Below are 19,702 nucleotides of genomic sequence, written 5' to 3' on the forward strand. Positions count from 1 at the left end.
ATAGATGGAGAAGGAAAATATTTTACTAACTCGGATGCTTCCTGAATTTCCTTTGACATCATGCTAATAAGTTTGGTGTGCTGTTCATGCTCCATTGACTAGAAACATCTATAGAGGCACACAACACTTTGGTATAGGAGAATGTATCCTAAATAAAAAAAAATATCTACAAAAAAATAGAAGGGCTATCTTACCTATTATAACCTATACAGTCATGTTAAAATTAAAGTAAACCCTCTTTGAGTTCTATTGTTTAACGCATCAAAACATATTTTAAAAAATCTGTTCTTGAGCAGGTCTTAACATTAGGTAACTACAGTCTCAGATAAACAAAAACATGACATATTAAGCCATGTTATTATTTATTTAGCAAAAACAAAGCCATGTGTGAACCCTGGTGAAAAATGGTGTTGTACACCATTAGTGCTTTCATATGATATAAGAGGCTAAGTAGCAGGTGATGCTATTAAATGCCATGGATTAAGTGATCATCGGCAAGTGTGATCACTTTTATAAAAACACAGGTTTTAGCAGTTGGCACATTCAAATGTGTGTTAACACAATGCCAAGAAGGAAAGACAGTAGAAATTATTTTATAGACGCAATTGTTGCTGCCCAATCAATTTGGAAGATTAATCAAATTCAGTCCAAATTCAGACTATGCAATGCTCAGAGGAATTGCAAAAAAACCCAAAGTTACATCTGAGACTCTACAGACATCAATTAGTATGTTAAATGTGAAAGTTCATGACAGTACTATTAGAAAAAGACTGAACAAGTATGGTTTGCTTGGATGGATTCTGCAGATAAAGTAAAATAAAGTATTATCTTATTTTCTGTTATCTGTATTATGACAATAGGTTACTTATGCAAACACTTAAATACAGAAAATTGGTGAAATTTGTATGGAGTATTAAAAAAATGTATTGTGACCTCACCTTACACTTAAGCAATATCAGGAACCTGGCTCTCATAAATCTAAATTGACTGAATTGAACCTATATTGAAAACTCTATTGATGTCTAATTGATGTCAGTGCCAACACCTGTATTTGGCTTACTACTTCATGACTGCTTTGAAAAAGATTTATTACACCAGCTTTATTCATGACATGTTTAAACATTACATACACATGTTGTATGAGTTATCATTAAAAAATATTTTTATTCATGTTAACTAAATGCGTGTTAAAAAGACATTAAATTACACAATTCATTCAAAAAGCCAAACATCACAGAATTTGACAGACAAAACTCATCCTTCAGCATCAGCAAGGCTCAAGTTAGGGAACTGAAACAAGTGGAAAAAATAATACACAAAACAAAAAATAAAACTATAGGGTGAAAGTCACAGAGAACTTCACTTACACACATAGTAGTTATTTAGTTATTGCCTCAATTAAGAACAGTAGAAAACATGGAAATTGTAAAAATGTGGCTTAATTGTAAAACAAAACAGGTGTGCAAAATTAATTCCAGAAATGGAAGTGACAACAAGAGAATAAATTCAACACAAGGGCATGCACTGTACGCCTTGAGGGGTGAGGTGTTTTGGTCTTGAGGTAAATTATCCAAAATTTCCATGACAGAATTAGGAATCAACAAGAACTAAAGAAGAAATAGAAGGCCAAAATCGTTCAACGTTTGATGAAAGGTTTTTCAGGCTTTCCTATTTGAGCTCAGCATCTGGCTGCTTCTTCTGGATGCCAAGTTGACCCTTCTGCAGTCTAAAGAAGCTTTATCAAGAACAGTCTTTGTGGAAGGTCAGCATCCAAGAAACCACTTTTTTAGAAAGGGGACAGTCCCCTTTAGACTTATAAAGTGACAAATCAAATGTTGAAATTTGTGGGTCCAGATCTTGACAATACAATAAAGTACATGTTAAAGGGTCTGTCCTTGTTTGGGGCTGCATTTCTGCCAGTGGTGTTGGCGATAATGTCCGAATTGCTGGGATCATGTATGCTGGAATGTACAGACAGGTATTTATTAATTTAATAATTTCCTTCTGAGAAGCAGAATAACAGCATGATAACAATCTCAAACACACTATTAATGCAGTAAAATCAAATTTGGAAAGAAAAACAGCTGCTAAAGCATCGACAGTCATGGACTAGTCTCCACAGATTCCAGACCTGAATATTATAGAGTATGGAATCACCTGGAATCACTCTGTCTCTTCTGGACAGAAAAAGAAATAAAAGACAACCTAAATTTAAAGAACTCTGAACTGCTGAAAGAAGCCCAGTATCATATACCATAACTTCTGAATTACTTTAGTAAACCTCAGGATAGTCCCCTTGAAAGAGTTTAATTTGTTCTTAAAGCAAAGGGGGCATTTTACTCTGAAAATTGTTTTTACATTTTTTAATATTTCAATGTTTCCTACATCTTAATGATAAAGAGTCAAAATAAATATGGATTGTCATTAGACCTTTGCTAAAGCAACAAATCTAGTAATGGCTACAGTAGACAGTTAGCACATACAGTTCACGGCAAACTTCTTCTATTAGTTTCTTATTAGTTATTTATAATTGTTTGACTTTATCTAGTACTGTTATCTCTCACACATGTGGGGTGGTGCTTAAATTAAACACTTTCGTGCAGGTCTTACCAAAAATGTCTACTACATCTAAAGAATGAAAATCCATAGTCACACACACACACACACACACACACACACACACATATAGCACTCAGATAGTCCGTTCCACACACCCAAATATATTCATGTAAAAATTTACCATTTTTTATGGTATTTTATGTACAAATTATGGTATCTGAATGTATCTGAAACAAATAACAAGATTAGTACACAATATAAAGTAAAAATAAAACAAATAAACCTGCACTTTACCTTTTTAAAGAGTTGTGGCTGGCGTGAGGGAGATGAGAGGGAGGAGTAAGAGGAGAGTTATTGCTTGGAAGGTGAATCTCCTTCCATGAAAACACGCATGGTCACAATACTATAGTATACAGTAAATTTGCGCTAATGCTCCTTGTAAGAGGGATGCATGCCAAATTAGGACAAATATGTGGGAAGCTGACCTGAGCACCTATTGTTTTATGCAGCGAGAGAGAAACAAACATCGTCTTAGTTGATCGTGTGAAGTTTGATGTTCGCAATGCAGGTTATCAATCGTAATGCAAGTTAATAAAACATTTTGCTCTTGATGCAAAGCATTCGGAAAGCATGTTATTCCCAATCCAAGGTTCCATTGTATGTAAATCATCAGGACATCAAACTGAACTTTTGCTATGTTTCCACACAGATGGTTATAACTGCGGGATGTGTGCATCATGGTGGATTTTTCGTGCTTTATTTGAGATGCTTTAGTAAAACAAATGTTTAATGATTAAAAAATATTTTCGCTGAAGTTTTTATTATAAACATATGTCTAAATGAAGAACCCAGCCATTAGGGTTGCGTTCCAGTGCACTCTTAGTGCCGGTCCCAAGCCTGGATAAATGGGGAGGGTTGCGTTAGGAAGGGCATCCGGCGTAAAACATATGCCAAATCAAATATGCGGATCACAAATCAGAATTTCATACCGGATCGGTTGAGGCCCGGGTTACCAACGACCACCATAGGTATCGTTAGCCAACAGGGTACCAGTGGAAATTGAGCTACTGTTGGCCGAAGGAGGAGAAGGAGAGGAGGAAGACGTCTACAGAGACGGCAGGAAAAGAATTACTGTAGGAGGTTAGAGGAGGTGGAGGTTAGAGTTGGTACTTTAAATGTTGGTACTATGACTGGTAAAGGAAGAGAGGTAGTGAATATGATGGAGAGGAGAAATGTAGACATGTTGTGTGTTCAGGAGACTAGGTGTAAAGGGAGTAAGGCCAGGAACCTTGGAGGTGGGTTTAAACTGTTCTATCATGGTGTGAATGGAAAAGGAAATGGTGTAGGGGTGATCCTGAAGGAAAAGTACAGTAAGAGTTTAGTGGAGGTGAAGAGGGTTTCTGGTAGGGTGATAAACGTGAAGCTGGAAGTTAAAGGGGTGATGATAAATGCCTCCACAAGTGGGCTGTGAGAGGGAGGAAAAGGAAAAATTCTGGAGTAAGTTAGATGGTAGATGGTGTACCTAGGAATGAACAATTGGTGATTGGGGCAGACTTTATTGGGCATGTAGGTGAAGGTATTAGAGGTGATGAGGAGGTGATGGGTAGGTATGGCCTTAAAGAGAGGAATGTGGAAGGGCAGATGGTGTTAGATTTTGCTAAGAGGATGGAAATGGCAGTGGTGAACACTTATTTTAAGAAGGAGGAGCAGTGGGACAGTGTAGCTAGACAGCATCGAATGGTGGTCTGTAGGATGGTTTTGGAGGTGAAGAAGAAGAGGAGGAGAGTAAGGCCTGAAAGAAAAATAAGATGGTGGAAACTAAAGGAGTAAGACTGTAGTATGAGTTTCAGGAAAGAGGTCAGACAGGGGCTCGGAAATAAAAAGGAAGACAAAAAGACGTGGTGGTGGAATGAGGAAGTGCAGGAGAACATAAGGAGAAAGAGGTTGGCAAAACAGAATTGGGATCCACAGAGTGATGAGAAAAGTAGGCAGGAGTACAAAAAAATGCAGCAGCAGGTAAAGGCTTATAAGGAGCTGTATAATAAGTTAGACACAAAGGAAGAAGAAAACGATGTATACTGATTGGCCAGGCAGAGGGACCGAGCTGGGAAGGATGTGCTGCAAGTAAGAGCAATAAAGGATGGAGTTGGAAATGTGTTGACTAGTGAGGAGAATGTGTAGAGAAGATGGTGGGAGTATTTTGAGCAGCTTATGAATGAGGAAAATGTGTGATGTGGAGATGGAGAAGCAGGAAGTGGATAGGATTAGTAAGGAGGAAGTGAGAGCAGTGATTAAGAGAATAAGGGTGGAGAGTCGTTTGGATCAGATGACATACTGGTAGAAGCATGGAGATGTTTAGGAGAGATGGCAAAGGAGTTTTTCAACATGCTCAACAAGATTTTGGAAGTTAGATGCCTGAGGAATGAAGAAGGAGTGTGCTGGTACTGAGCTTTTTGAATAAAGGAGATGTGCAGACCTGCAGTAACTACAGGGGAATTGAGTTGATCAGTCACACCATGAAGTTATGGGAAAGAGTAGTGGAAGCCAGGTTGAGAGAAGAGGTGAGCAACATTATGGTTTCATACCAAAGAAGAGCACCACAGACTCATTATTTGCTTTGGGAATGTTGATGGTGAAGTATAGAGAAGGTCAGAACGATTTGCATTGTGTGTTTGTGGATTTAGAGAAAGCGACAGTGTGCCAAAAGAGGAGTTGTGGTGTTGTATAAGGAAGTCAGGTGTGTCAGAGAAGTACGTGAGGGTGGTGCAGGACATGTATGAGGACAGTGTGACAGCAGTAAAGTGTGCAGTAGGAAACAACAGACTGGTTCAAGGTGGAGGTTGGACTGCATCAAGGATCGGCTCTGAGCCCTTTCCTGTTTGCAGTGGTGATGGACAGATTGACGGACGAGGTCAGACAAGAGTTGAGGATGTTTGTGGATGATATTGTTATTTGTGGTGAGAGTAGGGAGCAGGTTGGGAAAAGCCTGGAGGTGGCGGTACATGCTGGAAAGAAGGGGAATAAAAAGTCGGTAGGAGTAAGGCAGAGTACCTGTGTGTGAATGAGAGTGAGGGCAGTAGAGTGGTGCGGTTGCAGGAAAAATAGGTGGAGAAGGAGTTCAGGTACCTGGGGTCAACGGTGCAAAGTAATGAAGAATGTGTTAGAAAAGTGAAGAAAAAAGTGCAGGCAGGTGGAGTGGGTGTAGAAGAGTGGCAGGAGTGATGTGTTATAGAAGGGTTTCTGCAAGAGTGAAAGGGAAAGTTTATAAGCCTGTGGTGAGACCTGCTATGTTGTATGGTTTAGAGACAATGGCATTGACTAATAGACAGGAGGTAGAGCTGGAGGTAGTAGAGCTGAAGATGTTGAGGTTTTCGTTGAAAGTGACAAGGATGGACAGGATTAGAAATCATTTTATTAGAGGGACAGCGCATGTAGAACGTTTTGGAGACAAGGTGAGAGAGGCGAGATTAAGATGGTCTGGACATGTGCAGAGGATGGACATGGGGTATATCGGTAGGAGAATGCTGAGGATGGAGCCGCCTGGAAAGAGGAAAAAAGAAAGGCCAAAGAGGATGTTTATGGATGTGGTGAGGGAAGACATGCAGGTAGTTGGTTTAAAAGAGGCAGATGTAGAGAACAGGGGTGTATGGAGACGGATGATCCGCTGTGGCGACCCCTAATGAGAGAAGGTGAAAGAAGAAGAAGATATATCTGTGTGAAGAAAGGTCACTGTGAATAAATGTCTTGCGTTAAAAGGTTTTGATTGTGCCTTTTTTTTATATTACTTTATTTTAATTTAATAAAAATGGTCAAACAGAAATGTGTGCTACATTAATCGTGTTAATATAATTTGTGCCGTTAAAATTAATTTGCGTAACAAGTTAATTTGACAGCTCTAATATACTCTATATATATATATATATATATATATATATATATATATATATATATATATATATATATATATATATATATAAATATATAATTTTAGTCTATTCGCTGCCTGTGCCTTCACTTTTCACCTGTGCATGCATTTTGACAAATGTGGAAAATGTATTTGTTGGTACCCTTTCATGAAATCTTTTTTATTCTAAAACAACTTGAAACTGTAAGTAAACAAAAGTAATTGACATCCATTATTGTACATTCGATGTTCAAACTTTGTTTTAAATTTTTTACTCAACGTAATATAAAAAAAAATACATTTAGAGCTGCACCTAACGATTGATTATTAATCAATTAATCTGATACAAAAAATTTTTTTTTTAGATTTTTTGCTTATTATAACTATATAAAACCCTAATTCACTATTTATGTATAAAAGTGTATTCAAAAAAATGCGAAAGCCACATATTACGATTAACTTTCTTTAATTTAGACATTTTAAAGCTTATAGTAGCTGCTTGTTGAGAAGTGCATGGTGGATTTCTCCTTTGAACAAATTCACTCATGCTGGGTTGTATCTTTCTGTAAAAAAAAAACATTTGAAAAAAAAAGCATTTGAGTATGCAAGCAATATGTGTAAATCATCATTTGTATTGTATTTTGCAGAAGTTAACCGTGCTTTAAAAAAAATCCATTGTTTTGACAATTTTTTTTTTTTAAATACACAGATATTTTGTTCAGATGTGAAGATATAAGCATCTAGAATATATAATTAATTTTATTTTGTATAATAATTAAATTATATATGCATAAATTAAATATACAAACATTAAAAACAAACATTTAAACATATTAAAGCTACAGTAAATCACAATTGAAAACACAATTGAAAAGTTAAATATTGTAGTAGACAAATGCTATAAAAAGAGAACGAAACGGAAAAACGCTGAAAGCTAACAGGCTTGATTAAAACAAAGAAAAAATATGCATTGGTGTACAAATGCATTAATATTCGTTGAAAACCACAACCACCGATGCTGTTATTTGCTGCTTTTAGATTTAGTGTTTGTTCGTCCTGACAGAACAGATCCATTGCAAGTTTCCCAAAGTTAGCAAACACGGTTTACATAATATCACTTAATTAAAGTATACCATTTTCACATGATGAGGAATAAACAGTTTCTGCTTACCTGCTGATGTTTCAGCTTCCTCCGTGACACCAGTGTGTTTTTTCTTATCACGTGCTCGTGCATCACTGTGGTACTTCCATACCACACAAGCTCCGCTTTGCATAACTTGCAGGTACATTCTTCTTTGTTGCGTTTAATATAAAATGTTCCCATGCCTTGGATGACTTGGGACGCACACGTTTTCCTGCTGCCGGTTGACCCCGTACTGTCCGCCTTTTTCGCATGCAGATGTGTTATCTTACCGTCACGCTAAACTGAATTATGAGCAGCCCAACTAATCGATATCGGCATTCGCTGACAATGAATTTTATTAGCAATTATTATCGATTTTAGCGATTAGTTTTTGCAGCTCTACATACCGTATTTTCCGGTCTATAAGCCGCTACTTTTTTCCCACGCTTTGAACCCCGCAGCTTAAACAATGAAGTTTAAGCCGTTGGTTTTTCCCGGTTTCACAAGCTTCAAGCCAAAACACTGAGCCCCATAACATTAGACCAATGAAATTGCCGAACGGGTTCAGGTGAACCAATTAAATTCTTTATATTAAATCAGATGCGCTCCCACTGAATCGGGCTGCACCACATCATAAATATGGATGAGGTTTCTCTGACGTTTGACCTGCTGCTCACTCGGATTGTCAACAGGAAATGCGAATTATTCGTCACGCTGAAATCAACCGGGCATGAAAAAACACACTTCACCTGTGTTCTGAGCTGCACGGCATCAGGAGAAAAGCTTCACCGATGGTGATTTATTTTTATTTTTTTGGGTGCGCTTAATAGTTTGGAAATTACGGTAAATTTTTAGAATATAATGATTTGATGATACCCTTATCCAGCATACATAAATCCTGATGCTGGTACACTATATCCCAGACTATAAACACCAACAGTCCTAGGTAGACTAAACAGGGAAGAGTCTTGATGCATGCCTTTTTATCCCCTGTAAGATGGTGAGACCAATCGAGCAGTGCAAAGGTATTACAGAGAGTGTGATGAAATGTGAGGTACAAGTGTATAATAAACCATCCTTGGGTGCTTTTAGTTGTGTGGATATATCGTTATCTGATTGGAGGACCTATTACCTGCCACTGAGACAGAACTTTCTGACATGGGCAGGACATTTCACTTAAGAATGCTCTGATAGCTTTGAGATGTATTTGTACCCTGAATAGATTCAAGGCAGATGCCTTCTCCATTTATCACAGTACATCTTTGTACTTTGGCTAGATCTCAGGCTTATGTCTACAAATTCAACTATTCTTCTGTTGAATTTGGGGTGTTGAATTTTCTTTTTGTGGCAAAATCCAGGTAAGCAACAATCAAATGTACCTTAAACTAAATAAGTTTTGCAACTGTAGTCACAGGAACATCAAGCTACCAAATGAAGATATTCTTACTTTTACCAAGCTTGTATTTAATTCTTACTAAGCAAAATGAGCAATAGATAGATACTCCATTTCTTTTTTTACCAAATAACCTCAATAAAACTGATTTATTGTAGAGAAAACATTGGGACAATATCAATGTTAAGTAAACTTGAACAAATTACAGAACACTATTCTCGAGAATTAGTCAAATTATGTTTATTTCTTAGCATTTATGCATTAATATAGAATATGTGAGTAATGTGGGGTTAAAATTGTACCGTACTGAACCACTAGAGGACCTCAGAGACATTTTGCAGACACTTTTAAAACCTTATTACCATGTCCATTTTGAGTGGCAATCAGAAGGTTAATTTTAGGGACTTGGTTCTTTGAATCTCGCCCATGAAAATGAACAAATCTTTTATTGAGTCATTTAGTTTATTTCGTTCCTTTAACCACCATTTATATCGTATATGGTAGTCACATGACAAAAGGACAAACAACTCGGACCAGAGGACTAATGAGATGAACCACTCAATTCTGTTTCCTGTGTAATGCACTGGATAGCATATATGGAAGTCATGTCGAACAACTCAAACTAGAAGTGTCGAAAGGTAAACCACTCAATTCTGTTTTCTGTACATTGCCTGTGGTGATTTTGCGATGCTTTGCTCATGCACTTTCATTACAAAATGAACGAATCACTGTTTGAGACTACTCGCTGAGTCACATTTAAGACTCATTCAAAATGAGCTTGGAAGCATTGGAAGCTTAAGACTGCAAATTGTGCAGACAATGTGCAGAAAGAGACACAGCAAAGCCCATTATATTTCATCAGATGTGTTTAAAAACATCTGTCTCAGACAGGGCAAACAATGATTTTGATGGCCTTATGATAGACAACCAGTTCTCAAGCGTAACCTGACAAAATACAAACACTTGACACAAAAGTGAAATGCATCATTGTCTGCTTCCATCATAAACTACTTGAATCATAGCCCTGGATGCAAGTAGCTCATTAGCTAACTATTGTTTCAAGGCCACATGCCTGCACACATTTCCTACCTTTATATTTCTTCAAATTTAAGTAAATTACCATCAACAGAAATGTCAACAATTTATAATCTGCAAAACATTGTGCATTCAGCTTATATTAAAACATCTTTCAGGTTATATAGCCTTATACTACCATCCAGGTGTATAAGGTATACAGTACTTTGCCTGCCTCAGAATTGCTGCATTAGAATGGTGTGCGACTTCACTGAGCTCATCACAAAACACACAATCAAGGTTAGAAATGATCTGCTAACTCAGCTGAATGCCCTCAAGATTTATTTTTGTGCTGACATAGCCATTTCCTTAGGGGTGCATATTTTAATATAAAAAAGGTAATGCTGCATAATTTACACGAAAAAAAAATTACCAGATTAATATTTGCAGCCTAAAATCTAATTTGACTTTATTTTCGTGTTACTCAAATAGGCCCTGTATTTCATGGGCAGCCTCAGTGGGGTCCTGTATTGGAGGTGGCTGTTTTTGACCCACCTCATGGGGCTTAATGGGAGGTATAAAGTTTAATGGTCCTCAGGTTAATAACAACTACTGTACCAGATATTTCATAGCAAGGGCCTCATAGCAAACATTTTATACCCAAAACAAAAAGCATATTTCTCTATTTTTATTTACAAGATATCTGGCAATGTTTGCTAACTACATTTCTTATTGTTTTTTAACCAAGTTTGTATAGAACCACCACTGGTTCTACACTGCCATGAAAGTTGTGTCACTCAGGTATTTTGAAAAGGTGTGACGTCTGCATATTAGAATGTTTGCACCAAAGCCAGGGGCAAAGCTTGTCACTGTATGCTAACTCAGGGTACTGCCATGCTGAGGATGGCTGTCATGGCTACAGAAGCTAAATCCAATTTCAACAATACATTAAAGCTGAAATATGCTGATTCAGGCATATTTTCAGACGCTACTCAACCCTCCACCCAATATCAGTCATGGAAAACCTCTCAGAGGTAGAATTTAACACCTTTGCAATGCCTCAAACAACAACAAAAAAAGATGCAACCAGTCACTGCTGTTGAATTCTATATCTAGACTTAACCAGGCTGCCCATATGTCTAGAAAATGACTCATGTCTTTCTGGGCTTATTATTATGCTTATCGTTCATTGCTGGATGTGGGCTTTTACAACTAGCAATTTGTTTAGAATGCAGTGTATGTGTCAGCCTAAACCCAACACAGAGTATGTACAAAATAAACACCACCTCGGTTAGAGCTCAGTAGAGAACAGTGTGCAATCAATGTACAATGTAGCAAAATACTCTTGACCTAGTCCATATTGTTTAGCCATAGGAACTGATATCAGTAGAAGGTTATTTAAACGTGGAAACAAAACGAGGCAGAAAAATCCTTATATTAGGGGTAAACAGAGGGGAAACCAAACCCAACCCCTTTGGTATGTAGATCTAGCTACTGTAGCTGGCTCAGCAGGTAACAGTATAATTAAAGAGTCATAGTGGATCACATTTGCAGCAGACCACAGGCCTTAAATATTATAAATATTAAATATTAAAATCTCCTGTGCATCCTTTGATCCCAAACCCTATCTTCAGTAAAAAAAAATCACAAGTAAAAGAATATGGCTTTGCTGCCCCAATACTTTTGGAATGGGACTTTATAAGCACTATTAAAATGAAGAAGCCCTAGGGAAGTTATTAGTCAAAATGCTTTTTATAGGAAAGTAGAAGTGTAGAAAGGCGGGGCGAGTTTTCATTTAGATTCTGGGATGAAATACAGAATGGCGAAAAGATGGGGGTGGAGAATGATGGGGAATTAGAGTGTGTGCATGTGTTTAGGGAGGGTGGGGGCTGCTCACTGGAAATATGAGAGATTTGATAGTGAATGGGGGTGGGAAGTGAGGAAGAGAAAGAGGCAGACCGAACGGTAAGCTTCAAGTGATGACTCAGTCAGCTGTGCACTTTAGCTCCACCAATCATGTTATGGTAAACCTGTTTACACCATTTTTTTAAGCCAATGCACGCACCCTCTCACACACACACACACACACACACACACACACACACACACACACACACACACACACACCTAGCATTTAAAACACGGGTTTGTGTGTCATCAATGTACAGCTTCAAATTAACTCCCATAATTAACATCAACATTCTTTTTAGTTAAAAAATAGAAAAATTTTACCTAAATAACACCTAAGCAAACATGTCAGATGAAAAAGAGCTTAATAAAATCATGGTGTGCTTTCAGCTCAAGGTTAATGTATTCATAGTGAGGGCTGATTGTGACCATTTTTACTAAGAGAGTCTGAGAATGAGAGGATCAAACTAGCTTTATATATGAGCTGGCTTTTCAGATCAGCTCTTCTCAAAGGGAAATGTCAACCATGCAAAAGTAACCTGCATCCTGATTCCACTTTTACAGTCAAGTGTATAAACTGCATTAAATTATACAACCAACCAAGAATATCATAGAGATTATTTGTTGTATACTGACATGTTATAACAGCAATACCTGCTCTTCCAGAGATTAACAGTTATATAATTCTACTATTATGCTGTTTTAATTGAAGGCTATTTGATGCATATCACAGAATCTTCAGACAAGGAAGTTTGAAAAGACTTAAGAATTATCTGATGTGCAAATGCAGCAACAATGAATGAAGCTGCAGCAACACACACACACACACACACACACACACACACACACACACACACACACACACACACTCTCATATGGTGAGTAAATGTATTCATTCAAATTTGCCTTATTCTGGCCAGGACTTAAAAATAGAGAAGATACATTCCAAGGAAGAAGCTGAAAGGCAGAGTTTGTAAAAAAAAAAAAAAGAAAGAAATCGGTGAATATATATAAAAATTAACTGTTGTATATTTCAAGAATTCAACATATAAAAGTCACCCCCCTCAGAGCTGCCCTTACTTTAATAGATTCACCTCATGACACGCCTAGCTTTATATAAATGAACTGAGACGTGTCTTCTGCGGTGTATGGCACACAGTGATGCCTTTTTATAATAACAGTCAGCTCATACATCTTTTTTATTTTAAATACATTATTGTCAAACATTATTATCAGACCCCGTAACTATAGAAACCAAAATAATACGCAGGAAGGATTCAACCTGGCCTGACCCGGTTAACCACAACCATGTTTTTAAGTGTAAATGATTATGTTTATTTGACCAGTAGAATATGAAGAAAGCGATATGAACACATGGCATTTCCTATACAGTGTGCTGCAGTGTAACCGCACCTGCCTGGGTGAACTGGGAAACATACGGCTACGTGATGCTTTTTTTCTTCTGCAAATTACTGCAGTGCAAACATGCATCTAACACAACAACACCGCACAATCCGTGTTAATATTTCAGGAATATACACGAATAAAGGTTATTCTGACACCTGTTCATATTCTGGGAATGAAAAGAACCACTACCGCCGGTTCCGCATTTGTGGGAGCACGCGGTCCGGTTCGGGTTTCGTGTCCTGACAGTGCCACGTCCTGAAATTCTTTCTCGCACAATCCAGGTTCACATCACAGAGCATCTGCATCCTAAACTTTTGTTCCCAAACAACTCAAGCGCCTCACCATCCTTTAGTGTCCGATTTCTCAGAAGCATCTGAAATAACTTACGCAGAATGAAAGGACACCGGATGCTGAACACCTCTGCAGATAGAAAAACCCCTGTCTCCCGGACGTGTATCTGGCTCGATGAACTTCCGCTGCTCTCACGGTGCTGATTTCAACCTGTTTTTTTTCCCACGCCGCGGCGATCAGCATCACGCGGTTCTACTTAACAGCACACCGACCGTCTGTAAGCGGATTTGCACGGATTTGCCTTTGTAATATGTGGCCCGCGTTGTGAGGTTGAAGCTAAACATGGTTTCTGTCTCAGGATGGTGGGGTGTTATGAATGACTGGCTGGATTCCAAATCGCTCGGTAATCGCTGTAGAGGTACACTTTATCAGTATAGCATGATCGGTAGGGTTATCGTACAGTATCTCCAGAATATAGAGGTTGGGGAACCACTCCCTTCAACATCCAGCAGCTAAATCTGAGCACCTGAATTTTCTGTTCATCCAGAGCCACTGTGCCACTGTGCTGGTGTCCTGCAGCATCACCTCGTCTGATTACCATTTGCGTAATGGTAAAACAATTCCAATCATTTTCCATACCTAAAACGTTACTATACAAACAGATGTGTCTATTTTCATAAAATAAAAAGAATACACTTAAGGCAGTCATTATACAGGATAATAAAGTGGCCAGTTTAAGATGTTCACTTCATTTAAATGAAATTGTAATTCATTTGAACATACTGAATTGTATTTCACATACTCTATATTCAAAATATACAGTATACATAATGTATATTTATTATGGGGATTATTGTTACAACACATACCCAGAGCAACTTTACCTAGTGTACATATATCAATATTTTGGTAACGGACCATTTAAATATTGAACTAATTATCATTCATATTCATCGGGACAATCTTAAAATATGATTAATGATTAATTAATGCATGAATTGGTGGTTAATATCTGCATTAAATCGACACATCATTACGGTAGTTATGCGTTCACTGCACATAGTGCACTGAAGTATGAAATTTGAGCTATGAATTTCCAGTCAGTCTTTTCAGCCATAAAAATAAAAACCAGAGAAAAGCCAGATATTTGCCTTTTAAAGATAGTGGTTGCTCCACAAATGAGTCACATGCATTAATCAATTGCAAAACTGAAAACCAAGGCAGTGTTTTGTGTACAAAATCTCTCACCTGAGCCTATGATGAAATTTTTTATTGGACAGCTTACATTTATCACGAGTTGTGCAAATGCTTGTTTCGTCTACCACTTTGTGTCTGAGCTGCTGTTCTTAATCATTTATACATCACACTAACAATACTTATAAGCAGGGCAGCTGACAGTGTTACACTGAAATTCACAGACCTCAGTACAAACAACTCTATTGCCATCTGTTTTTTTTTTTTTTTTATAGAGATGGCATGGTTATATGCTTGATTTTGTGCAACTGCTATAATGAATGTGGGTTAAATGAAACAAAAATAATCAAAACATATTCCTACAAACTTTTAATAAACAGGTGTCTAGGGTTGTCACCCACAGGCAAAGAATGTGTCAAATTTTATACATTTGATCAGGTTAATGTATTATCCTTCACAATTTTACTTTTGGGGGTCACCTGTTGGATTCAAATACAACTTATTTTGCTTGTCTTTTAAACAAAATTATTTAGAGTGTGTTTAATCCAAATATTTAGCTTATAACTAGTATAGAACTTATTAGATACCATAAGTTTAACATCAATAGATACATCAAACCTATTTAGCCTATATTTTAATCAAACTCATTTAACTTATTTTCTCCAAGTAGAAAGTAAACTGACAGTCAGATAATAACATAAGTAGAATTGGGCTTGACTGATGCCGTGAGTGTGTCAATGAAAGTAAACAACCTTGTTTGAGGCAGACTAAGTACGTTTATTGGGTTAAAAAAATTAGTCGATAACAACAGGGACTGAAAAAGGCATGGAAGAGTAATCAAGGACAGACACAGGAGGAGAAGAGGTAGAAGAATGCACATGAGGTGGAGACTCAGGAGAATCTTTATTAGTGGGAGAAAGAATGGCAGAAGTTGGAGAATAGTCACAGAGGGATGGAAAGCCCAAATCAGGTGTCAGAAAATAATTGGAAAGGAAAAATGTAGGTGGGGAGAGAAGATCCTGTTAAAAAGTAAGAAATAAGGGGAACTTGTCAGGGAGAGGAAATAAAAAATATATATATCAGGGTATAAATATGAGAACACAGGAAGATTCTTTTTCATCCTCCATTTATTTGGTCCAAAGTTAACTCTAGAGCTTTCATTTAAAAATTCTGTAATTGTCATCAGAATGCGATTGAGCTAAATGAATTATATCTAATTATATGGTGCAACACAGTATTGCCACAACATTATGACCCAGAATAGGATGAACACAGCTAGTAAAAAAAAAAGGAGAATGAGCAAATTAAGAATAAAATGATGACAAAATACAACTTTGTTCTTTAATAGCTAAGTTTCCTTTAATAGCTAACAACAACCTTGAAGCTCTGGGAAAAATTAAAGCACATAACTGGAAACCATGTCTCTTTCGACTTATTCACTAAATATCAAATAAGTGGGAAAGTTTTTGGGAAATCCTTCTGAACTATTCTCAACAGGTTTATAAGCTGTAAGAAAATGTTTTTTTGTATAAACATTATTGTTTTATAGTGATATTTTTTCATAAAAACCCCATATTGTTATAAAATGTATTGACCAGCAGAACGGACAACTATGTGATGTGCTTTTGAATGAAAGAAAAATAAACACGTGCTGTGAAAACTAAGACAAGCTACAATCATTTCTCTCAGTTTCTATTAACTTCAGGTTCTAACCAAAAATATCCACAAGTGCAAAGTTCATAAGAATTCATAAGAATAGGAAAGAACAATTGATTTAGACTGGATGTGTGAGAGTTACCATATTAATTACATACGCATTTGTTTGTTTAGTACACTAATATCTTCAGAACAGTGCTAATCCTAGATCCATAATATCTTGCAGTTTGTTTTCCAAACAAGCTTCAAAACGCAGCAATGGTGCAGTAATTTTGTTTATGTGAAGGTTTATGCATTATAATTCTGAACATCTCATACTTCTTTTGCCAAAACTCCTGTCCAGTTAAGTTCAAGGATTATTTTCCTTGATTGACAAAATGTTTTTTCTCATTGACTGAGTACCGTCATCTCCACTCCATCTCTCATATTGTTCTAAATGTACTGAACTGTTAGCATTTACTGGGCTTAATTTCACAAGAGGAGTGAGGTAATCCACCTTATCTGGCTCATGTACATTGACACTTCATTCACATTTTCTTTTTTGGCTTTTGCTTGACATACCACTGACAGCGATAATGAGTGTGTTACCAGAGAGACCAATCACCCATATCAAGAGTAACCAGGCAACAGGATTACTTTCTTCAGCAAATATATTGAGTCTTTAAAAAGGTTAAATATTACAATAGCATATATATATATATATATATATATATATATATATATATATATATATATATATATATATATACACACACACACACACACACACACACACACACACAAACAAATTCAGTACAGTAGATGTAAACATTTCTAAACACTGCTGTAAAACCTTTTTTTTTAATTGCGGAAAAATATTTTCCCATTATATCTAAAGGTTCAAATAGGTTATACTATACCCATAGTTTCTTTCTCCCTCCAAATGCTGTTAAATAAACAGGTACGCCCAACATTGGTAAAGTTATCTCAATATAATGGCAACATAACGGTATAAAATTGTAATATAAAATTTATGTTTTTGAGGAGCGCGTCAGGAAAGTGTTCCATGGCCCCCTCTGGTGGCCACTTTACAGGACTTGTAGCTGTCGTTTTTAAGCTGCATTGATGCTGTATTGGTCACAAAAGATGGACCAACTCCATAATAATAAATTATTATTGTCTTTATGCCAAGCTAGTGTTGGTACAGAAATGTTTAACATTTTATTTCCTATTCTACTGGTTCCTAGCATTTATGTCAATGTAAATTAGCTTTGTGTTGCTCTAAACGTGTCTCTGAATCCTGCATTCTCCACCACTAAGTCTTATATTTGTAGCTATGAACTTCCCAATAGCTACGCTTCTCTCCACTTTCTTTAACTATCACTCAAAAAATACTCTCTTTCTCTCTCTTTCTTGCTTCTGTTTTTAATGGAATTGTATGGTACACATCTTATTGCAGAAGCAGATTTGAATAGATAAAAGGAAAGCTTAAATGGGCTGTGTTTAAGTTGAAATGTTTACTACAACTTGTGTTTTATGACAAATAAATTATGAACTCTGAGATTGTATATGACAAAAATAGAAGGAAATTTCTATAATGACAGCTAGAAGTCTGATTTTTTTAATTATTATTTTTATGATTCATTAAGTTGTTTAGAGATCAATGGGGTGACAGTACTGTAGGAGCAAAGATTTCATTTTTTCCCATTTTTTTAAATACTCTGACAATTCTATGCAACATACGTACATGTTAAATTTAAAATGTTAATTCACAGAGTTTAGAGTCTCCCTTGTCTGACCTTCATCGGTTCAAACCATATTTCTAGTCAACAGGGGTTGTTTGGTCATTTGGAGGTAAAAGCACGCCATTAAACTAAACATAAGACCCACATTCTTAAATGGGTGATCACATAATGAGAACGTTTAAGCTGGATAAAATGGCTAATTTTCACCATCAACAATGTTAAGCCTATTCACATGTTTAAAAATAGACATGGATAAACATTTTCAGGCTAATTAAATCTACAACAACAATTAAAAAAAAAAGTTGTGGACGCTGTGTAATTTGTAAATAAAAACAAAATGCAATGTTTTGAAAATCTCAAATCCATATTTTATACAGAATAGTGAATATCTCGAACAATAAATCACAAAATATATCAAATGTTGAAATTAATGAAATGTACTGGACAAAATAGGGTAATTTTTCAGTTTGAAGGCTGCAACATGTTTTTTACAAGTTGGAACAGGGCAATGTTTACCTTTGTGTAGCATCCCCTGTTCATTTTACAACAGTCCCTATACTTCTGGAAACTAAGAAGACAATTTGCTGAAGTCATCAGTCCTGGGTCACCTTATTAATATGTTTTTAGTTTCATGATGTGCCAAAAGGGTTTTCAAATGGTGAAAGGTTTGAACCTCTAGTTTTAGTTTGATATAACATACATATATAAAACATGTAAAATAAAGCATAATAATATACATTAAATGTGTTAATAAAAAAAAAAATAAATGTAGGGTTTATGAGATAGACAAGATTTTACAGTAAATATTTAAATGTAGTGGCCTTACTTTGGTATGGCAAGTCCCTATGTTCAAAGATTCTGGCGTACAAAATAAGTTTTTTAAAAGTATATGTGATATGTAGATTTTGGAGCAGAATTATTGAATATATTACATTATACTAAAATTATTTAAAAAACTCAGAAAGCTGTTACAAGACAGAAAGATTATAATTAAACGATTATTAGGAAGATTAAATAAATTATTATAATTAAACATGCTTAGTGAATTCATAAATATATGACGTAAAAGATAAGGAGAACAGTTATTACAATATGAAATTTCAGTCCATTTGGATTATTGTTATAACTGGACATCAGAATTAACACTGCTCTCCCACACTTAATACAGGAACTGTGATCCGGTGAACAGCGCTAAAAACTCACCGAGAACACATAGCATATGAGCAAAAAAAAAGCATTGTGTGTTTAACATTTAAAGATTTAAATTAACTTATTAATAATAATAAAAAATGGTTACAATGGCTTTTATTCAGTTGCTTGTCATGGATCACAGATTTTGGCTTACCAAATGTCTGGTTTTTTTAATGCCTTATTGAAAAAAAAAAAGAATACACTCAAATCAACAATATATATTGTGAAACAAATGGCAAAGGCAAAGAAAAACATGAAAGAAGGTTTAGATTTTTTGGATGTGCATCTTAGCTCTGTGCTAACCAATATAACCCACTTACTGTAATGTAAAGGCGATA

At 36.2% G+C, this 19,702-nt stretch overlaps 1 protein-coding gene across 4 annotated transcripts in view; it reads right to left on the minus strand.

Annotated features, from left to right (window-relative positions):
- Positions 1 to 14,179, minus strand: part of myripb (myosin VIIA and Rab interacting protein b) — a 117,845-nt gene extending 103,666 nt beyond the window's left edge. For all 4 annotated transcript variants that reach the window (XM_046833848.1, XM_046833850.1, XM_046833849.1 and 1 more), the window contains exon 1: positions 13,696 to 14,179. The gene's annotated coding sequence lies outside the window, so the exon portion shown is untranslated. The remainder of the gene's footprint in view (positions 1 to 13,695) is intronic.
- Between the last annotated feature and the right edge of the window lie 5,523 nt (positions 14,180 to 19,702).

The sequence above is a fragment of the Silurus meridionalis genome, chromosome 21, assembly GCF_014805685.1.
Source record: "Silurus meridionalis isolate SWU-2019-XX chromosome 21, ASM1480568v1, whole genome shotgun sequence".
Classification (NCBI taxonomy): domain Eukaryota; kingdom Metazoa; phylum Chordata; class Actinopteri; order Siluriformes; family Siluridae; genus Silurus; species Silurus meridionalis.